Source organism: Doryrhamphus excisus, chromosome 7 (genome assembly GCF_030265055.1).
Source record: "Doryrhamphus excisus isolate RoL2022-K1 chromosome 7, RoL_Dexc_1.0, whole genome shotgun sequence".
Classification (NCBI taxonomy): Eukaryota; Metazoa; Chordata; class Actinopteri; order Syngnathiformes; family Syngnathidae; genus Doryrhamphus; species Doryrhamphus excisus.
In genome coordinates, this window is record NC_080472.1 from 5003472 (window position 1) to 5026056 (window position 22585).

The 22585-nt window shown below is 46.8% G+C and overlaps 1 protein-coding gene across 1 annotated transcript in view; it reads right to left on the reverse strand.

Annotated features, from left to right (window-relative positions):
• Positions 1-22585, reverse strand: part of znf536 (zinc finger protein 536) — a 290819-nt gene that overhangs the window by 218134 nt on the left and 50100 nt on the right. Inside the window, exon 3 of the mRNA XM_058078806.1 lies at positions 4676-4759. The gene's annotated coding sequence lies outside the window, so the exon portion shown is untranslated. The remainder of the gene's footprint in view (positions 1-4675; positions 4760-22585) is intronic.

Genomic DNA, 22585 nt, shown 5'->3' on the forward strand with positions numbered 1-22585 from the left:
TGATATTTCATTATGTATCATCACAAAGAAATGGAAGAACCAGCTGGAATTTTACAAGAATAAAGTCATCGCCGAGCGAGAAAAAAGTGGCAGTTTTAGCAGAATATGGAATATGGAAAAAATATGGAATAATATGGATTTTAGCAACAATGTATTTGGATAAAAAGTAGTGACTTTTGGAGACTAGAGCTCTAAAAAGCTTTCCAGGGATGATTTAGGAAGAAAGTTGATGTATGGCTAAAATACGATATAACACCCAGGATGGGGAGTGTCGGCCTGACCACAGTAAAACACACAGGACAGTAAAAAACAACAACCGGGGGGTTGGGGGGGGATACACTCAAGGTTGGCCGGCTTTAAAGATGTCATCGTCAAAAACTTTAGAAGTGGACCCGTCAAGGATGAGGGCTTGTTTGAAATCATAAAAGAAATAAAAACAACATTTTGCTCTGAAAGCCAAGTCCAATGCAGCCCTTTCAAAATAAGACATTTGTCTCTTTCAAAGCTAAGCATTTAAAGAAAAACCAAAAGGTCAGCCTCAGTGGCAGCTGGCAGGTATTGAACGTGATCAGACGTTTTTGGTACTACAGTGGTCATATTCTTTGGGAGCTTGGGACACAGGAGACGGGAAGGATCCGGGGTCGATTCTCCAACTTCTCCGGTTCTCGGGGTATGCCGGATCAGGAGATGTATCCCCATGTTACTACTCATCTATGACAAACATAATAATTCTATTTGGGGGCAGCATGGCTCAGGTTGCCGGTTGGATCCTCCATCCACCCGTGCTCATGTGGAAGTGTCCTTGGGCAAGACAGCGTGCTCCTGATGCTGCGCCATCAGCAGGTAAATAATGCCAACATTGGCCTGGAGGTGGAATAACGCTAAAGACCATCCAGCGTACTGATGGCTGGGCTGGGTGCCTTCTACAGGGGCAGAGCCCCCACTTGAGGCCAAAAGCTGCAACTGCAGGATGACCTTAAGGTCAAACCTTCTGCGGTGATGGGAAGCATCATGTCCTCAGCGTGAGGACCAATCACACTGAAGGCTTTGGGGTCAAAAATACTACATGCACTAGAGCGTACTACTGCAGCTGTGCTAGCAAACACGCTAACACACGTCATCAAGCTAGCACTAATAAAGGGGACATACAAATGGAATACTCCTGGCAGTACACTTCAGTAAGTATACTCAGTGTGTTCAATAAGTGTGAACTTTGTAGGCTTCGCTACATGTTTTAAAATAAAGCAGTAAAAATCCTTTGACTAGCATTTTTGCAGTTTTTATTGGAGGGAATATGCTTGGGTTCAAATGGAACCTTGACAACTTTGTGAAAAATAAAAGCAGGCTTCTCTACATGTCTTAAAATAAAGCCACAAAAATGCTCGTCAAGTGAAGCAGGTCTTAATTATTATTGGAGGGAATATGCTAGGTTCAATGTCACTGACGGTTTTGGACAGATCCAAAAGCAGGCTTCGCTACACGTCTTAAAATAAAGCCACAAAAATGCTAGTGAAGTGAAGCTGGTCTGAGTTGTTATTGGAGGGAATATGCTACGTTCAATGTCACTGATCCAAAAGCAGGCTTCTCTACACGTCTTAAAATAAAGCCACAAAAATGCTCATCAAGTGAAGCAGGTCTGAGTTGTTATTGGAGGGAATATGCTAGGTTCAATGTCACTGATCCAAAAGCAGGCTTCGCTACACGTCTTGAAATAAAGCCACAAAAACGCTAGTGAAGTGAAGCTGGTCTGAGTTATTGGAGGGAATATGCTACGTTCAATGTCACTGATCCAAAAGCAGGCTTCGCTACACGTCTTAAAATAAAACCGAAGGTTTCTGCTGAACATGAAGGCCGCATCCTTCGATAAAAGTGCGCCTAACGAGCACAACGCGGACGTCTCTGACCCCCTTCGGCTGGGACGGCTGCTTTCGCACACGGCACTCAAACAAAATAGATCCAAGTTTATTTCCGGCACACGCGGGGGCCGGTGTGCACGGAGGGAAGCCTGCCCCCGCCGGTGAGCGGAGAGAGGGAGAGAGAGAGAGAGAGAGTCATGTTGGGAAATTGCACTTCCACATCATCCATTTTCCGCAGATGGCCGCAAAGCCTTGGACACACTTAATCAAGGAAAGGGCACACCTCCGAGTATCCATTCTTTTCTAATGGCATTAGCGCACGCAAGGAAGATTTACACATCCCTTAATGTGCCCGAGTCTTGTGCATAAAAGTATATACAAAGGTTAATATTGCAATAATATGTTCCTGGAGGGCATTGTAATCATTATCTCTCTGCTGGTATCAATTAGAAGCACTTTAGTGCAGGTAATGACTAAGATTCGGCTAGAAAATGACATTATTATTATTATACTCATCTATAATTTCAGAGCGGATACACAAGGAAAAAAGAGAAGCATAAGTTCAACCAAAGGTGGCCTTAAAAAGTGAGAGGACTCCTGGAAGGAAACTCATTTTATTGCGTGTGTGCGTGTGTGTGTGTGTGTGTGTGTGTGCAAGTTTCAAAGGGGCCAAATAATACGCAACTAAAAATGTGCTTCCTCTTATTCATGCCTTTAGTGTGTGTGTCCCACTTTCCTCAAAGCAGCTTGTGTGTGTGTGTTGGGTCCCGTTGGGGGGCGCGGGGGGGGGCGTTCCAAAACAACCTGGCAACATTTGCATTCCTGAAAGCAAGCACTCTATTGTTCTTTACTGGATGGCAGGGAAAGTCGTTCAAGTTGTGCGTCTGTGACCTTTGGGCTGGTCTCCCAGCGTACCTAACGAGCCCCCGCCGCCCCCCCCACATCAAAACAGGTGAATGATTGCGGGATTAAAAATGCTGCAGGTCACACACACACACTATTAGATTTAATAAGCACACGCGGTAACGAGCATGTGCAGCAGAGGCCTCTAATTGGCCGCCGCTGACATCCATCACGCGGTTGTCATGGCGCTGACCTTTCAGCGCCGGCTATTCATAACCAGGAAGTTCGGTGCCTCCTCCGTGTGGTCACGCCCCCGTCACTGATAAAGCGGGCATGGCCTAACGGGCTCGTGTTAGCGTGATGCTAAACAACGCTTCCGTTTCGGGTTGATCCCGCCCCCCTCGCTCGGGGTCAGTGATGGACGGATCATCTTTGTCAGTCCGTCGAGGGAAATGGGGTCGCGGGGGCAGCAGCCCGGACCCCGAGGTGTTCCCAGGCCAGTGTCCCGGGTCTTTGCTGAGGCCTCCAACCAGTCGGAGGTGCCCTGAATGCCTCATCTGGGGGGCAGCGCTTCTACTCCCGGTTTTTCCTGGATGACGGTGCTCCTCAACTCATCTTTGAGGGCCAGCCCCCCATTTGGAGCCAGGCCAGCATCTGGGGCTCGTAGAGGCAACATGGGCCCCCACATGCGTGTATTTGGGACCACATGATGACATCAGCCAATCAGCCGTAAGCAATTAGAGAGCCGCTGAAGAACATAAATATAATAAAACATCGACAAATGAATGCGGGCGTCGGATGAAACGGCTCCTTTGTTTAGCGTAGCGTGTCACGCAGCGGACGTCTGCTGAGGCGCCACCTGGCACCTCCTGCGGTTTCGTTTTTTTTTTTTTTTTTTTACATGAGGCAGAAGTTGTTTAGAACACGGGAGGTGTTTACGTGCGCTTTCATAACACCAGCAGGAATACTCCTCTCTGGGGAGGCGGCTTTTTCCTAACAAAAATCCAAACATGAGCCACAACGTCCACAACGTGACCCCAGTCATTGCTGGGAACGCCAACACATGGACGGAAAATATCCATTTACACACAGCACGGAATTCCAATGCACATAAACGTAAAACGTCTTCTATCGGTCTTCCTTGTAACGATCCGGTATAGTGTATCCTTATCCTAACATCCACAAGCGACTGCTTGCCAAACTTCCTCCTTTATGGAATTCCGACATCTACGTATCTTAAATCCGCACCGAGGCTGCACTCGCCATGTACGAATCCCCAACGTTGTCGCAGGTAGACTGCACCCAGCCCTGGGACCGCCTCCATTTCCTTCAGAATAAGGCCAACATTTTTTCTTGGAAAACGGTATTCCTGCAAGCAACCGTGGATGGTGAGATTTTGGGGGCGTTTCCTGACGTACAAGAAAGGATATCCGACAGGAAGAGGAAAGAGTGTGAAGGTGACAAAAGTGTGGGAGTGTTCAATAAAAGAAAAAGGAGGAGTTCCAAGTTAATTCGTACGTTAATTCGTGCGGGGCCGAGGTTCTCGCACCTTCCCGGATGGCGCCCGCAGGCGGGAACATAAGAGAAATGGAAATCCACCCAAAGGGATTAGATTTTAAATAGATATCAGCCCATATATGAAGGCGGTGTAAGTAGGTGTAATTTGAAGTGCGTAATGAAGGAAGAAAGCCGCCATAGGTTAATCTCATTGACCTCGCCGCTCGGGGGACGGCGGGCGAGGAGCCGCCAGACGCGCGCCGTCTTCCCAGCCGGCTCGCTCCGCCTGCCCTCCGAGAGGTAATGAAAGCTGGGGAGGTAACTGGGAGCGCCCGAGGAGAGGGGGTGAGTGGGGGAGGGGGGCACCTGGAGGAAAGTGGGTCTGCTGCGATAACCTCGTTAAAAAAAGGAGGAGAAAGGAGCGATACGAGCCCCACTTTCCACGCTGAAGTGGTCATGCCTGCTGGTGTTTTACGTACTTGTTAGCTTCCTGCTGGGGTCCGCATCCGCGTCATCATCATCCTGTCTGCCACAGTTTGGGTCAGCTGACCTGCGTTGTGTCCCTGGAAATAAAGAACGAGAACACGTTTAGATGACGCGAGAACCAGCGCCATGTTGACCTGCAGGGAGATATCCCCTTTAAACAAATCAATCAATCAATCAAAAATAGTCCAATAACTGTCAATCTTTTTGACATGTATCATTTCCAGGGCTGAGTCTGCCCCCCATCTTGGCGTTGGACCCCCCCTGCTCTAAGCCAGGACCAGCATGGGGATTTGTCATGGACTGGGAAGATCATCAAGGAATGAATCAATCGCACAATCGATGGATGATATGTAGGGAATAATCCCGTGTGTCAGCCATAGAACAAGGACATGAACGGCGTGAGACCTTTTGTCATTTGTCATTACTACAGGCTGGGTGGAGGCGGGGCTGCTGGCATACACACAGGGTGCAGAAGAACGTAACCAAGTAGAAATGAAATGAGACTTATTTTGTTTTTCCACTTTTCAGTTGAAAATCTTCCCATCAATACCCCCCCAACCCCCCCGCCACTAACTGCTAACTGCCGCCTCATAATAGCTGCACCATGTGACCCGAAACATGATAACATAACATGAGTGTAAAGCTGACTATAGGGGTGTTATTTCATGTCTGTAACGCTCTAATGTTAAAAACGGGGGTACAACCTGGACTGGTCGAGTTACAAAGTCATAAAATACTAAATATTAAATGTATTAATTTTTAATAATCTAGATTAATAATCTACAGGTCCAATAAAAAGAAAGGAAGCAACCTGGACCCACGCTGGACCCACGCTGGACCCCCCCGTGTATCATCTTGCATGCTGACAGCCCTCATATTAATTATGGTGGGAATAATTTGACCGTAACATCTCGTAGAGGTGAACGCAATGTGGACAGGAAGGCCCCCCTGTGAAGGCCTCGGGAGGCACGAGTACACGTGTGAGGTCAAGCGGTGGCGATGCAACATGCATAAGCATGTGTATGGTCTTTCCCACGCCTCCAGCGTATAGAAATACATAAATATGAGCACCTAAAGCAGCGGTGCGGTCCGAGTGCTTAATCTGGTGACTTTGTAGCTCGTATCTGTCCTCCGAAAATAAATACCAAAGCGGACAAAGCGGCCCATCGATACGCCTGTATTTATTACACCTGCACTATCGTGGGCAGGCGGACAGGCGGGCGGGCGGCCCGCGGAGATATCGGCTTACAGGGCGCGTTTAAGATAAAGGATATTTAATATCCAGCGTGCACGGCGGGGCCGCTAAGTAGCACGCAGGTAATGCCTCCATCTTTGTCTAAACAGACTTTATGGACTTTAAAGCGTAATGATGGAAGCAGAGAGGGGTCACAGATAAACGCAGCGTAATGGCTCACAGCGCCAGATTAGCCGTGTAGCCTGTCTGGGGGATAATGCTTCAAGGCAATTCCTCCAAAAAGGTGTTATCTCCCCCCCCATATATATATATATATATAAATATATATATGAAATAATAAGCTCCTCTACTTTGCTGTCTCTTCTCTCCAGCGTTGTGTCACTTTGCGTTAGGATGGATGGCGGCACGGTGGCGGCGTGGAGGCCCGTAATGAATGTGCGAAGCCAACGTGCACATTAGTGCACGCCAACACGGCACCCCCGGTCCCCCCCCCCCCCTCCCCCGCCCGCCTTGGAGGACACATTACCTTTTGCTTATTTGCCGTCTAAATGATAATGAGCATTGAAATGATAGCCTATATCATTTAGGACAAAAAGAAGAAGAAAGGAAGCGACGGCGTGAGGAAGAGCAGGCGCACTTGAAGGCCATTTAGAGAGCTTCTTCACAGATCAATCAGGTGGCCTCTTCATCCATTACTGACGAGGGGGGGGGGGGGGAACTGGGGGGGTGCAGTTATGCCAGGAAGAGAATAGTGTTGTTGTCCTAATTATGCGGCGGCCCGATGCATTATTCACCAACGCAACATACATCGGCACGGCTGCATATGAGGAAAATTATTTATGACAACATCTCTTTCTCTCAACACCCCCCCCCTCCCATCACCACCATCACCATCACACCCCCTTCTCTCGCTGTCTGTCCTGCATTTTCATCATTTTTTACCCCCCACCTCCTTTAAATCAAACTTCAATAAAATGTGCCACCCGTATTCATTTTGCATGAGCCCCCTTCCCTGAAAGACCCCCCACACACATTGAAAAACATCCCGGGTGGCGACGTGTTTTTGCGTCGAGAGCACAAAAAAACTAAAAACACTTAGAGAAGGGTGGGGGGGATGGTGTCGAGGGGGGGTGTGACCTTTCTTTTGCTCACTTAAAAGGAAAAGTGTACTTTTATTGTGGAAGTTTGCCCTCTTCTATTTCCTGTGTTGGACGGATATGAAAAAGGTGAAGAGAGGCAGCCAATGAACACGTCATGGGACACCCCGACTGGACCCAGAATGGGGGCTATCCTTCCTGGTGCGTTGGTGTCACATGGCAACATGGAAAGGAACGCTACAAGGAATGCTACAGGAGCGTCCCAAACAAAAAGCTCCAATATGTGGCGTTACCTTTGACCTGTGGTCGTCGCTAGCCTGTGTACATACACGCAATATGCGGTATTGTAATGACTCTAGCTTAACACCAAGGCAACAACTTCCCCTTTTTAGCTTCTTAAGTTTAGAGGAAGTACACTTCAGGCTAACTGCCGCCTCATAATAGCTGCACCATGTGACCGAAACAATGAATAACATGTGTAAAGCTGACTATAGGGGTGTTATTTCTTGTCTGTAAGCCTCTAATGTTAAAAACGGGGTACAACCTGGACTGGTCGAGTTACAAAGTCATAAAATACTAAATATTAAATGTATTAACATCGTAAACAATCCTATATCACGGAAATTCATTTAACTCAGTTGGGACTGGAAACAATTAATCTCTATTAATTAGAATAATAATAATAATAATAATAATAAAGTGAATACATAAAAACATCAACAATATTTCTTCCCATGTGAAATAATCTGTAATATAAAATAATTTGCAGGTCCAATAAAAAGAAGGGAAGCAACCTGGATCCACGCTACAGCAACGTGCAATCTGATTGGTTGATGAAACCAATTGGTTTATTGACTTTGTTCTACTTTGGATTCATTTCAATGTCACATTCGGTTTCATCCCGAAATGTCGTCCGAAAGCCGAACACGGCCAACTTTCCGTCAGTGTCGTGCGCTCCGGAAAAGTTGTGAAGGAAGTTTTGACGAAGTCCCAGCGGTGGCCGTCAGGGAGCGACGGCGACGGCGATGACGAGCGGTGAGATGTCTGGCGTCCGTGTGATCAAAACGACGGTGTCTCCGGGAGGCGTAGATTAACGGCGGCCTAATGAGCGACTTTAGTTTGTTGTTGGGCTGACGCTCCCAACAAGACGAGGAATGTTTTTTTTTGCTCCAAATTGGCGCGGCCGTTTGATGGAAGGCCTGTTGAATCACATCATCAGCGTGAAAAAAAAGGGGAAGGAGCAAACGTCTGGCAGATTTAAATGAATATTCCTCACCTGTCGGCTCGTGTTGACTCCCCTTGTTTGGATTTCCCAGTGGGGGGGGTGGGAATAAAGGCGTGTATTTACTTTTAATTGAAAGGAAATTAAAGATGCATCCACATCCGCATGTGACAAAGGAAGAGGAGCGATGATAGCTTTTGTTTAAGATGGATCTCATAAAGAAAACCCCCCACTGATAATGACGCCGGTGGAGTGGCTGGTGGGGGGGAAGAGGGGGGGGATGTTGGACATTTCTCCAAATACAATTACCTCGGCGTCACCTGATCCAATCAAAGACATTTGCATTCTGTTTGCGTGCAGCGTTCCGTGAACCGGTAAACAAGGCGGGCGGGAATAAATCTGATGACGCCCGCTCTTCTGTTTGCTACATTTATTCCCAATATTTGAACGGCGAGCCATTGATAAACCGGATGGGGGGGGGGGCATCAGCTGATGTTTGGCTGGCGAGCGCGGCGTGTATGAATATTTCAGGTGCTCTGATGTGAGCTTAAGTATGAATCAAAGAAGCCCCCTCACTTTGGGGGCTAGCGGGGGGGGGGACCTTGTCGCTGGCGCCGTGACAACAAAGCATCAGACGAGCTCGGGTAGTCGAGGGGAATGTTCGCCTCTAATCCCTGACCCTCTTTCCTCCCGCCGCGCTCCACACCGGACCCGACACACGTTTAGCTCGACTTTAGGAAGAAGACCAACTTTTAAGTACGTCAAAAACAAAACAAGTTTATTCTCCACACCAAATAGACCATCCAATCATCCTGTTTCTATGCCGCTTATCCTCACTAGGGCAGAGTGGGTATGCTGGAGCCTATCCCAGTCTTTGGCCGAGAGGCGAGCCAGCCAGTAGCATCCTCATTGGGCAGAGGGGGTATGCTGGAGCCTATCCCAGCCGTCTTTGGGCGAGAGGCAAGCCAGCCAGTAGCATCCTAATTGGGCGGAGTGGGTATGCTGGAGCCTATCCCAGTCTTTGGCCGAGAGGCGAGCCAGCCAGTAGCATCCTCATTGGGCAGAGGGGGTATGCTGGAGCCTATCCCAGTCGTCTTTGGGCGAGAGGCGAGCCAGCCAGTAGCATCATTGTGCAGAGGGGGTATGCTGGAGCCTATCCCAGCCGTCTTTGGGCAAGAGGCGAGCCAGCCAGTAGCATCCTCATTGGGCAGAGTGGGTATGCTGGAGCCTATCCCAGTCTTTGGGTGAGAGGCGAGCCAGCCAGTAGCATCCTCATTGGGCAGAGTGGGTATGCTGAAGCCTATCACAGCCGTCTTTGGGTGAGAGGCGAGCCAGCCAGTAGCACCCTCATTGGGCGGAGGGGGTATGCTGGAGCCTATCCCGGCCGTCTTTGGGTGAGAGGCGAGCCAGCCAGTAGCATCCTTATTGGGCAGAGTGGGTATGCTGGAGCCTATCCCCGTTCTTGGGGCGAGAGGCGAGCCACCCAGGAGCATCACATTCACATGGAATATTTAGAGTCTCCAATCAAAATAACGTGCATCTTTTTGGAATGTGGGAGGAAAGTACCCGGAGAACATCATGGAATCATCTCCACGGTCTTAGATGACAAATCCCTTAAAGGCCCGCCCAGGACAGGAAACCATCAGATGCCCAGTTTTCATGTGAGCAAAAGTATTGGGACATTTCCGTCTTGCCTATGCAGGCTGAATTTAGAGGTGAAAACAACATCAAAGTGTAGAAAAGAGGCGCCTATGAGGGAAAAACAAGCAACAGAGAATCTGAGAGAAGAAGGCAAGTGAAAGAGAACCACTGAGAACCAAAACAGGAAGAAAAGCAGAATCAATGTTTTGATGCTAGCTGAAATTAGGGTTGCTTCAAAGAATATTCTTCTGACGAGAAATGATGGCATTCATCTTTTCTGGAACTGTGGTACGCCCCCTGGCGGCTGTGAGCGGCACGGGGTCTCGAGTGTGCCGGCGTCCCACCCCGGCTCGACTGCGCCTTTAAAACAGCGATCCAAATAAAGATGTCGGCACGTGACAACACGAGCGTCACGGCTGCCAGTCGGGCATTCACACTTGATGTGATATTGTGTCCCGTTTTGGAAGCGCTCCCTTCCTCCGTCCTCCAATTAACGTCCCTCATCCCGCTCTTGGCCGCACTCGCTTAGACCGCATCCAAATCCTCATCCAGGACGGACAGCTGAGGGGTCAGGGGGCACGGCTATCGTGAAACAACATCAGCGCTCCTCATGCTCTTAATGGGAGGTCATGAAATCTGAGGCATAAACAGTGTGGCTATGAATAGACGCGGCGTGAAATGTATCAATGGGGAGATTTGAAATGTAAGAAAGAAAGGAGAGATGTTCAGATGAGGACGTTACGCCACATCAAAGAATTCCTAATCATCTCATCGCCTCTATTTGCAGCCAAACAACGCAAGAGGAAGATGTTTGGATGCAGGTAGCCACTTTGTTGTATTTGCCTCACAAGCTAACTAGGTGGATGTTTACACATTTGGACCGATACTGGAGATGGATGAATCCATTGGTAGACGGATGGACAGATGGACGGTTAGTCCCATAGACTGATGGATGGATGGATGGATGACTAGACTGATGGACAAATAGGTGGATAGTTAAATGGACAGACGACCTTGATGAAGGCCGATGGACAAATAGACCAATAGAAGGATAAATGGATAGATGCTGATAGATGGACACTATAGACCGATAGGTAGAAAGATAAATACTGTAGATGATAAACCCATAGAACAATACAGTAGATAAACGGAAGAATGGACACTAGATCTGCAGACAGAATAGATGGATAGACAGACAGCTGACTCCTTGAATGGATGGTTAGATGGTTAGACGGATAGATGGATAGACCGATAGACCGATGGACGGTTAGCCGGATAGATGGTTAGACAGATAGATGGATAGACGGTTAGATGGATGGACAGATGGACAGAGGGACAGATGGATGGTTAGACAGATGGATGGTTAGACAGATGGACAGATGGATGGTTAGACAGATAGATGGATGGATGGACGGACGGTTAGCCGGATAGATGGTTAGACCGATGGACGGATGGACGGCTGGACGGCTGGACGGATAGTCGGATAGACGGTTAGACAGACGGTTAGACAGATAGACGGTTAGACAGATAGACGGATAGACGGTTAGACGGATAGACAGACAGATAGATGGATAGATGGATAGATGGATAGACAGATAGACGGATAGACGGATAGACGGATGGACGGATGGACGGATGGACGGATGGACGGATAGATGGTTAGACAGATAGACGGATGGACAGATGGACGGATGGACGGTTAGACAGATCGATGGTTAGACAGATAGATGGATAGACAGATAGATGGATAGACAGATAGATGGATAGACAGATAGATGGATGGACAGATAGACGGTTAGATGGATGGACAGATGGACAGTTAACCGGATAGATGGTTAGACAGATAGATGGATAGACGGATAGATGGATAGACAGATAGATGGATAGACAGATAGATGGATAGACAGATAGATGGATAGACAGATAGATGGATAGACAGATAGATGGATAGACAGATAGATGGATAGACAGATAGATGGATAGACAGATAGATGGATAGACAGATGGACGGTTAGACATATAGATGGATAGACGGATGGACAGATCGACAGATGGATGGATGGACGGTTAGACAGATAGATGGTTAGACGGATAGATGGATAGACAGATAGACGGATGGACAGATGGACGGTTAGACATATAGATGGTTAGACAGATAGATGGATAGACGGATGGACAGATCGACAGATGGATGGATGGACGGTTAGACAGATAGATGGATAGACGGATAGATGGATAGACAGATAGACGGATGGACAGATGGACGGTTAGCCGGATAGATGGTTAGACAGATAGATGGATAGACGGATGGACAGATAGACGGTTAGATGGATGGACAGATGGACAGTTAACCAGATAGATGGTTAGACAGATAGATGGATAGATGGATGGACAGGTCGACAGATGGATGGATGGACAGATGGACGGTTAGACATATAGATGGTTAGACAGATAGATGGATAGACGGATGGACAGATGGATGGATGGACGGTTAGACAGATAGATGGTTAGACAGATAGATGGATGGACGGTTAGACGGATGGACAGATGGATGGACGGTTAGACGGATAGACGATTATGGGGTGCTGACAGACAAATAGTCGGAGAGTTTTCCATATTGTAATCAAATGCGTTCATGAGTAGTGATCCATACTATTCTAATTCACCTGGTCACCAATGCCCCCAACCACCATGAGAACGTTGTGTTCAAACGGTGTAGCCTACGTTGACCTACGTGGATCCCTTTCAGCATCTTTAATGTCCCAAATGCATCAAAGCTCCCAGAGGATCCTCTTCGTTCTTCTGGATGCGGCCCTCGCCGGACCAAGTGGGGACACCCCCCGGTCTACCGGTGGCTTTAGCGTGCAGCTCCCTCTCTCAGCGCTAGACGAGGGCGTCGCCAGCGACACGACTGAAACATGAAGCACGTAACGTAGCGGAACAGGATTATGTGCTACGTTGTGTTAGATTGTTTGCTACATTTCACGCTCACGCTTTGCCCGTCTATTTCGGTGAGAGATTGTGACACCTACTTGTGGATATTTCAAAAGGCAGCGCTTAGTGGATTTTGCCGGCTGCTTATTGGGAATAAAAGCTGACTTCTCCGCTTTCAAACCGGAGTCCCCAGGCAGCGCTCCACAATGGAGCCCCAAAGAGAAAGATCACTGCTGTGTAATTGCTTCAAGCATCCACCAGCGAGCCGTTTTAAAAAGGCCGACATGAATCGGCTTCTTTGAGCTCTTCTTTTAATTGCCGTCTTCCTCTCCCCGACGCCGCCGTGACTCGCTGACTCACAAATATCGGCGCTATTTTTCATGTCGCCGTTACATCAACATCACACGCCGACCGATAGCGGTGACGGCAAACCACTGAGCTGTACTCTAATAACTAAGGAGACTATTCAGCCTTAATTGATGTGGCCTTTCTTACCATGAAAAGAACAATTATTTGCAGCGCCGCATGCTTCTTATGCTCACAGTCAGCAATCAACACAAAGTGCCCTGAGTGGAAGGAACACACACACACACACACACACACACACACTCCACCTAAAAGGGAATTAAAAAAGCAGACTTTAGCTTTTATTTTATTCCCCCTTGAGGAAAAACAATCAAAAGATGATAAAAAAAAAATGGTGTATTAACACAGGAATACACGGAGTAAAACAATGCAACATGAAACCGAGACTCACACATTTGTTAACATGCTAACCCGCTGACTGCTTTTATTATTATTATTATTATTATAGCTGCTTGATTTTTCTTAAACGTATATTTCCCTCCTGCTGAGAATCCTTATAATAATAATAATAATAACATCTTGCTAGATTGCCATAGTTTTAGCAGTGCAGCATTACTGAATGATGGCGCAACCCGACCTTTCCTGGTAGAGCCGCATGTTGAAAGACGTCCAACATGCTAACATGCTACATGCTAACAGGTTATAGCCACCCAACAAAAACTGAAAGCTTCTTTTAACTTAGTTCTGGTAGTGCCTTAGACTGGCCCCAATAAAAGGTAAACTGTAAAAAATGTCAGCTTTGTGTTAGAATCCATGGATTAAAAAAATAATAATAATAATTAAATTTTAAACAAAAGCAAAAATATGCATCTTTGTTTTTCTTGATGTATTTTTTTTTCAATATCTATTAATGAAATCAAATATGAAGAAGAGAAGAAGAAGCTTTATAGGCAACTGTGTTCGCCGCAGTGACTGGCTTAGCAGCTAATCAAACATCCCAGCATTATGGCAATGCCGCAAGCTAGCCCTTCTCCGCCGAACCTCTCAACTCTGAACTCCGTCTCTCTCGCAATAAAATAACATATGCTTGTCATCCATACTCAGAGTCCCTGAACTTCTCATAGCAAAAAGCAACTTCATCCACTTGTTATCCGGCAACTTCTCATTGGACAGAATTCATCGATATAAAACAGGGAAAAGATGATTCACTTTTTTTTGTGTGGAGCTCTCTCATCCTGCCCGAGTCGCTCACGCGACACCGTCTATCACGCACTAGCATGCTTTGCTAAACTAAGCTAACTCGCTTGCTTCCAAGCACGCTCCGCCAACTTGCCATTTCTACACGTTTACTTCACACAGAGTCACAATTTAACACTTCATTTCCTTGCACTTTGAAATTGTTTGGCCTTGATAGAGCCCCCCCCGTACCCCCACCCCGGCCTTTCCAGAAAAAAAAATGTATTTCAATATGCTCACAAAGCTAAAATATTTACCCGTTTGACTGGAAAGGCAACATTCCTAAAAGTATCCGACATGTCTTTCCTGATTGTGTTGACGCCAACAGTCTTCGTGACAAATGACGGCGGCTGATGAGCGTAAACACGCGTGTTGGCTTTAAACGAGCCGCCATGCTTTGCCTCCATCGGATAAATATGTCCAAAGCAGGAATGGGCCCAATGAGGACGTCGACGGCACTTTAAAAGAATCACCGCCGGCCACCGCGTTGACGCGTTTCTTAACAAACCCGGCGATTCCGCAAGAAGGCACGCCAGCGAGTCGCTTTTTCTTCCGCCGAGCGTGTCCCACATCTGGACGTGAACTGTTTAAATTACATGGCGTTAAAAAGAGAATATTTGCTAGTCTTTTCCTCCCCAGGTAATTTCTGCACTCCAGATATTTTTATCCTGTCGAACGTCTTTCACCCGTGGCGTCGACGTGCATAATCAAACAGCGGCGGATGATAAATATTCAAAGAAAACAGTCAACTCAATAAATGAGATTTGTGTGAGAGAGAGAGAGCGAGAGAGACGCACTCGTAAGAATTTAGGAAAGTTTGGACCAACACTTTTTTGTTGCTTTAAATGTTGTGGCGAAGCTAACAGGTGGACCAACGCTATGGTTTCTCTCGCCAGGTACGCGTTTCCTCTTAAATGCTGGCCTGAAGGTAGCTAAAGCAGCGCTAAGTCCTACCAAGATTTCTACTCTCCAGGGTCCTGAAACACTTTTTTTTTATTATCGATACATATTTTTTCATTCATTCATTCATTTTCTACCGCTTTTCCTCACAAGGGTCGCAGGGATGCTGTAGCCTATCCCAGCTGTCTTCGGGCGAGAGGCGGGGTACACCCTGGACTGGTGGCCAACATGTGTTTGGTAAGCTCACTGACCTTTGACCTTCACACGCAAGTGAAGCCAATCATAGAAAGGCGCCAATTACAAGTTGCATCTTCTCTGAAGAGTAGCACCACGCTAGCCTAAAAACAACTGTCACATGACCTGAGAGCAAAGATCATGGTCGAGGTGAAGGATACCAAAGCTAGCTCAGATATTTCCGGTCAGGTTCCACTCTGAGGAACTGGAAGACCACAGGAACAGTTCTAGTTGAAACATCTCAGATAAGGAGATGAGACAAGAATCAAAGTCAACCCCCAGACCAGCTCCAAAGACCTCCAACATGATCTTGGTGCCGATCGTGTCACTGTCCATCCTTCATCTAGTCAGCTATTCTAGGAGAGTCATGAGGAAGAAGCCTTTTCTGATCACATGCCACAAACGGAGTCGCTTGAGGTACGCTAACGCGCACATATGCTAAAGCTAGCTTCATTTTGGAATAATCTGGGGGGCTTTTTTTTGTTGCTTTAAAGGTTGTGGCGAAGCTAACAGGTGGACCAACGCCATGGTTTCTCTCGCCGGGTACGCGTTTCCTCTTAAATGCTGGCCTGAAGGTAGCCAAAGCAGCGCTAAGTCCTACCAAGATTTCTACTCTCCAGGGTCCTGAAACACTGATAGATACATATAGACAAACAACCATTCACACTCACATTCATACCTATGGACAATTTGGAGTCGCCAATTAACCTAGTATGTTTTTGGAATGTGGGAGGAAACCGGAGTACCCGAAGAAAACCCACGCATGCACGGGGAGAACATGCAAACTCCACACAGAGATGGCCGAGGGTGGAATTGAACCCTGGTCTCCTAGCTGTGAGGTCTGCGCGCTAACCACTCGCCCCACATTTTTTCAATATTATTTTATATACATGACATATTGTATTGGGAATTCTTGAAATATGTTCCTTAGCGCTTGAGCACCTAGCAAACCGCAAGAAATATGCTGCCCCGAAAGGAAAGCCGACTATAGGGGTGTTAGTTCCTGCCTAGTGGGCTCTAATCATGGTAAAAATACATGTAAGAGGTGGTAAACTATAAAATTCTGGAACCAATGAGCGTCAGCATCAACGGTCCTCCTGTGCTTTTTCTTTGGCTTTTCTCCCAAGTCCTGTTCTTCTGCCCAGAGTGCATTCTGACCCCGCCCACTTTGCGTCAGCTGTCACCTTTGAGTGTTGTTCAAGCCCGCGAAGGGAAGAGCGGGATGTCGGCGCTTGATGAGATTTCCAGAGGAATGCGACCAAACGATGTTTTAATATTCACGCGTGTTAAAACGCAGCGTTTGGTGGCGGAAGTGTGGGGGGGCGGGGGGGTGGAATAAAAATCAGTGCGATGGAACATAAAAGCAATCAGTGTGTGATTTAACAACAACCTGAGATGGTTATAGCGCGCACATACACACACACACACGCTGCACGGCGGCCATGATTGTAAAGTCCTGTAGAAGATACGATGGAGAAACAATGAAAGAAGATGAAAACGACAGCGTGTTCCTGTCTGAGGCTTCCCGTCCATCCATGTTTGCTGCCTCCTGGAGGCACAAATGTCAGCTTTGAGCAGTTTGTGGACTCCCTGCTAAGCTCTTGGACCGCTACGATCCAGACTGCTTCCATCTTCTGGACTCTTGGCATGCTGCGCGCCTGCTGCGGCCATCAGCGTGTGTGTGTGTATGTGTGTGTGTGTGTGTGTGTGTGTGTGTGTGTGTGTGTGTGTGTGATGCTCCAATTGGCTTGTGAGGCTCCTGTCAGGGTTGGTGTATTTATCCTGATGGTCACATAACTTTCAGTCACTTTGATTGGAACCTTTCATAGCTTCCTGTCATGTGATCTATCGGAGCTCACAGTCGAGGACCAGCAACTCCGGAGGTCAGTTGGGGGGCGCGAAATATATTTATTACAGCCACCTAAAACGCCAGCACCGCCATGTTTGAAAAGTGTTAAAGGTTTGCCAGAGACCGCTCGGAGCGTGTGCCCGAATACAGCGCACCATGCTGGGCCACAGCTGATGGCTCCTCCCCCTTCTTAGTCTGGTTCTCCTGGTAGTCGTCATATTTCCTTAGTCGTCATCAGCCCTTCTTATCGCCAGGTGGAAATTGAAAAAGGCATGTCATTTTTTCTCCAAAATAAAAAACAAATTGATGTTTATAAAAAAATTAAAAAAAAAAAAAAAAAAAAAAAGTACAACGTAAGAAGTTGGAACCCCTTTAAGTCAACACGCTGCTGAAAAGACCCCACCTTTTCAAAATGGCTTCTCATCCTGGACTACCTAGTCGCAGAAAGAAGACAGGACCTTCTCATCCTGGTATTTAGAAGGCCATTCACAAGTTTTGTTATGCCTACTGTATCTAATTTTCTCTTATGATGTTTACTATAATCGGTAATAGGCGTGTCAGTGACTCTAGGGGTATTATCTAATGTCTAGAGGGCTCTAATCATGTTTAAAAAAACAACCAAAACCAACAATTTAGATGTCGGTAACAGCTTTTCTTTGCTCCAAGTACCAAAATATTCCTTTTCAAAAAAGGAATCCTACTTTGTGGAAGTCCCCTGATCCTGGTCTGGTCTGATGTGGTCTGGTCTGGAGCCCCCCCCCTGCACCTGCACCTGCCTTGCATGGATGAACGTATGGTTTCAATAATGATTCCCAGCCAACGTCAGAGTCAGGAAGTTGATATTTGGTGAAATATTTGACGTTGCGAGCACTTTGGAGGCACCTGAGCTCAGCCTGATATTGGTCTACATGAATACCGAGGCCCGTGTCACCATGTTTGGCTTTGTATCGTAATAAAAGACATTTCTCTTCTTAAAAAAAAAAAAGTGATAATTAAGAACATTTTTCTACCAAATCCACGTGCGTGTCTGGCGGTGAAAGACAAAAAAGGCAAAAACATGAAAATGCGGCGTTTAAAGCGTCTAAGGACTCTCCTGTGATGTTTGTAATAAATCGTCAAAGACGCCCCGCGGTGTCGTTGCCAACGGTCCCAAAAGGGCGCCGGCGCGCCAGGAGTTAAAGGCATTGTGCAGATGTAAAAATAATAAAAGTGACTTTTAGCGGCACAAGAAGGCATTAACTATTCAATAGCGCTGACAACAGAAAGTGATGACGCCTCCTACTAAAGAAAGGGGTTGGGGGGGTTGGGGGGGGTGTAAATAAAAGAAGTGCTGCAGCAGTGAAAGGCGGCAGGTATTGTTACCAGATAAAGACGGCAAACAAAAAAAAAAAGGCAGCAGCCGATGGCGAGGAAGACGACAATGATGCTAAAACTGCTTTGGCGGGAGATGACAAACCTCTTAAAAATACGCGTCCTTCTTTCCTCAATCCTGACACTCCGGCAGGGGCCGCACGGGAAGAGGGGGTGGGGGGGCGGGGGTGCCGGGATAATGTTCCAGCTCAGAGAGGGCAAGCTTTGTGGAGTGTTTTTATTTATTTTTATTTTGCTTTTCCCGCAGCTATCAGTGGCATTACAATGTGAATCCCAGCCCCCCCCCCCCACCCCCCGGATTTGCTTTGCATGTAGTGCCAGCGCTCGCTAAAGAAAGCGCCCGCCAGGAATACGCTAATCCCTTTCAAAACGGACGGCAACGGACATGACTTTGCAAAGGCAACGCCGCTCCCGTAGGCCGGGGGGGTTTGGGGGGGTGGTGGGGACTTTTTTGGGGCGTCGTTGCAGAGACCCAATCAAATCCGCATTTGGAAAAACCGTTGACTGACGGCGAAAAGGCGAAAAGAGGAAAGTGGGGCAACGTAAGAAGCAGTGAAGTCAGCACGGCCATTCCGATGTGATTTGGTGTTCACGCCGCCATGATGGCAAAGGCGAAGAAGCTTTCTCTCCTTCGCACTTGAGTTGCGTAAAGCGAGGCCGTGGTTACTGAGCTTGGACGCAGGTACACGGAACTAAAATGTCAAGAAATGAGTCCCTCAAGACACGGGACCATCCTGGGTCCAAAGGAGGGTTGGTACTGGTAACCATCAGACGCCATCTGCCAGAGAAGAACCATCTTCAAAGGCCTGGTATCCTTCACACTTTGGACTTAGCAGGAGAACACCAAACACGAGACATTGGAAGGTGGAAAGTGACAAGGAGATCCCGGTACAAGGGGGCGGGCATTACAAGGAGCGGGTGATACAAGGAGCCCCGCCACTCGTTCTGCCCATAGCGAGTAGCGAGGTCTGCCTCTTCCTTCTTTCCCCGTGTCCCGCTCTCAACGCTTTCCCAGCGCCCCTTCCAGTGTAGACTATCGTAAGAGGCGTTTATTTAGTGGCGTCTTTGAGTGTATTTATCATGACTGTGGTCAGTGGCCCCCCGCCCATGAAATATTCATGAAGGATATGAAGAATTTATGAAAAGCGCCGCTCGCTTATTACTGTAAAATTGCTGATACGCTGTTGAGGCCAAGCTACAGCAAAACAATGATGCCTTTCTCTCTCTCACTCTCTCTCTCTCTGCATCTGGTGATGATGATGATGATGATGATGCAGGGGAGGGAAGGGTAAATGGGAGGGGGAGGGGGGGTATATTTTAATGCAAATATCAGCAGGCTGATGGAAGCTTATTATTCATGGAAAGAAGCAATGACTGATGCTTGCTGTGAAATGAAAGATGACTTCACGCTTGGGGGGGGCAGGTGGGGGGGGCATGCCAACACTTCTATGACGTGCGTCTACTGTATGTACATCTAGATCAGGGGTCTCAAACTCAATTTACTTGGGGGCCACTGGAGCTAGGGTCTGGGTGAGACTGGGCCGCATCAGGTTTTCCACAAAAAATAATAATAATCAATAAAAATTTAAAAAAACTTTGCTTTGGTTCCAATTTTCTACAAGAAAAGCTCTGATAAAACATTCCACTGTTCTCAAATATCTTACTTTTTATTTTTCTACACAAAATAAGATGAAAAATAAATAAACAAATCAAGAATAAAGAAAATCAATCAGTAATAAATAATATAAAAATGATTATAATAATAATAATAATAATAAAAACTTAAGAAACCACATATAGTTGGTGGGTAGACAAATTATTTTTTTCAGATTAAAATGAACAAAGCATTATTAGAGCCCTGTAGACATGACAAAACACGACTATAGTCACATTTATACTTTTTTTATTTATTATTATTTTTAATTATTATTATTATTATTTTTTATTTATACATATTGCGCAACTGCAGGGTCTTGAGACACATGCTAACTCGCAAACTAGAGAGCTAGCGACCTAAACGGTAGCCTTCAAGTTATTTCCTTTAAACTTAAATAGCCAAAAACTTACCACTTCCACACGGATAGGGAGGATAACTATTAACAGTTATTTAACCTTTAACATGAACATTAATCACATTTTTTCTGGGTACATGATACCATACAGCATCCATATCAAACTTGCGCGGGCCGCACTAACATTAAACTTTCATATCAAGGCGGGGGCCTCAAATTAGTGTCCTGCGGGCCACATTTGGCCCGCGGGCCGCGTGTTTGAGAACCCTGATCTAGAGCTAAAAAGGTCTGTGTGTGCTGGATCTGTGTGTTTATGGCAGGGAACTAATGGGGTCGGAGGTGGGATATTCCTCTCTAGTCACATCATGGTGTGTGTGTGTGTGTGTGTGTGTGCGTGTGTGTGTAAAGTAACGAATGAGCGCGTCGCCGCTGATGAACACTTAGCGTCGGGCGGTGTCAAAGGTTAAGAGCTAGTTATTTTTAAGAATGACATGAATCCGGGCTGGACAGTGATTGCCTAAACGAGCAGTATAATTACCAATTACTTCTAGAAACGGCCCAGATATTGGCGGCGTGTGGCCGGCTAAATACGGACGGGCATTAGCCCATTTACCTTCTAATGCACATCATTTAGCCGGCCAAAAAGGGCAGATGGGAACACAATGGAAGATATAATAGATGGCGACTCGCAGCATTCCGAAAGGAATATTGGATTCACGGGAGATGAATATGACTTTGTGTCACATTGTTTGGCCATAAAACATTCACGGTGGCTTTCGTCTTCTCCTCCTACAACCGCAACATGCCGCTAGTCACCTGGCCGCGTGCACGCCTGTTTCCTGACCCCCCCGCCCCCAAAGTGCCGCCAATCAGCCTTCTGCTGCCTCCTGCTGCCTCGTTCCCAGAGAAGACGCCGACCAACGCTAGAGAACGTCGTGTGACAGGCCTGAGAGGCGAGAGGACATTCTTTAAATTAGACGTTAGCGCGCGCGCCCCCCCCCCCCCCCCCCCCCCCCGAGGAACTTGTAAAGTGTCATCAATAAGTCAAAACACACACACAGAAACAGAGTGGTGTCAAAAGCAAGACCCCAGAAGGGCGCCAGGCTTGGATTGCAGGGATAATGACTTCTCGTTTTGCTGCTTTCGGCCTTTTTGATGCTCTCCCCCCCCCCCCCAGTTTGCTCCTGATGGCGTCTCCTCCTATCTCATCATCTCAGAGCAGAAGCCCAATCAACACAAAACACACAAGATTCCCCATCGCCAAAACTCCGCCTCCACTTTGGACCAACGTGACCAGAAGAAGCAGACGGCAGCCCGGCCCAGACTTGGGTCATCTAGACCAGGGGTCTCAAATGTGGCCCGCAGGACACTAGTTCGAGGCCCCCGCCTTGATATGAAAGTTTAATGTTAGTGCGGCCCGCGCAAGTTTGATATGGATGCTGTATGGTATCATGTACCCAGAAAAAATTATTACGTTTGATTAATGTTCATGTTAAAGGTTAAATAACTTAATAGTTATCCTCCCTGTCTGTGTGGAAGTGGTAAGTTTTTGGCTATTTATGTTTAAAGGAAATAACTTGAAGGCTACCGTTTAGGTCGCTAGCTCTCTAGTTTGCGAGTTAGCATGTGTCTCAAGATGCTGCAGTTGCGCAATATGTTGTAAATAAAAAAAAAGTATAAATGTGACTATAGTCGTGTTTTGTCATGTCTACAGGGCTCTAATAATGCTTTGTTCATTTTAATCTGAAAAAAATAATTTGTCTACCCACCAACTATATGTGGTTTCTTAAGTTTTTATTATTTGCCGTTTTATTATTATTATATTTATTTATTACTGATTGATTTTCTTTATTCTTGATTTGTTTATTTATTTTTCATCTTATTTTGTGCAGAAAAATAAAAATTA